Here is a 1,012-nt window from a genome sequence, read left to right as displayed (position 1 = left end):
CGGGTGGGTAGTACCCAAGGAATATTTAGAATTCACATTAACAAGTTACACTGTACATTCTTCGAATCTGATTCAACGATCATTTATTATCCTACTTACAATTACCGATATACGTATCCGTTCACCCCAGATTAACCATTTCCATTTAAATTTCATATTTGGATTTTTACCTATCCGAATCCAACAAGTGGCATAATGAAGAAACATTGGCAAAATAAAAATTGTTAGAAACAGATGAATTAATTAATTGAAATTGTGATAGGATTACACGCTAACTGTTCCGGCTAACTGTTCTCAGCTAACTGATTATATTTAATTTATCGCAATTTACATTCTTGCAATTTTAATTTCTGTACTTTACATACCGTCGGGACACATGTACAACAACACGTCGGATTAATTCTGAGACAACACGTTGTATAATGGGTCATGATATATATTTATTTATTTTACGCATTTTAAATAACGGGACACGTATACAAGGTTTCGACTTATCATATTGATCCATCTATATATATATTTCGGAACAACCATAGACACTCTATATGTGAAGGTGGGAGTTGGCTATACAGGGTCCGAGTTGATTCCAAAATATATATATACTTTGAGTTGTGATCGACACCGAGACCAGTACACGGGTCACGATACGTATTAAGTAATTCGAATATTATATATTTAGTTCATATATGAATTTATTGAACCATTGGACAATCGGACTATTGGACTGCTAACTTTAGACAATTAAAAATGAGTTAAAATGATGATTATTACATATGAAACTAAACAATCCTTCAAGTTTGCCACTTGATTCTATTTTAAACCTCATTTGTATCTTGACGATTACAATTCGCATTCACAACTTTTCATGATTCTTGAAAACATCTCGATCGAGAAGTTCAACCAGCCGCACCTCGTCTACGGAATAAAGATTTATGCATACAGTTATGCACCTAAAAATTTTTGAACTCGAAGTTATAGTTAAAACGTATCCGCATCGAATTCCTTATCATCC

This window comes from Rutidosis leptorrhynchoides, chromosome 10 (assembly GCF_046630445.1).
Source record: "Rutidosis leptorrhynchoides isolate AG116_Rl617_1_P2 chromosome 10, CSIRO_AGI_Rlap_v1, whole genome shotgun sequence".
Taxonomy (NCBI): Eukaryota; Viridiplantae; Streptophyta; class Magnoliopsida; order Asterales; family Asteraceae; genus Rutidosis; species Rutidosis leptorrhynchoides.
The sequence above is the reverse complement of the archived record's forward strand: the minus strand, read 5'-3'. Positions refer to the sequence as shown.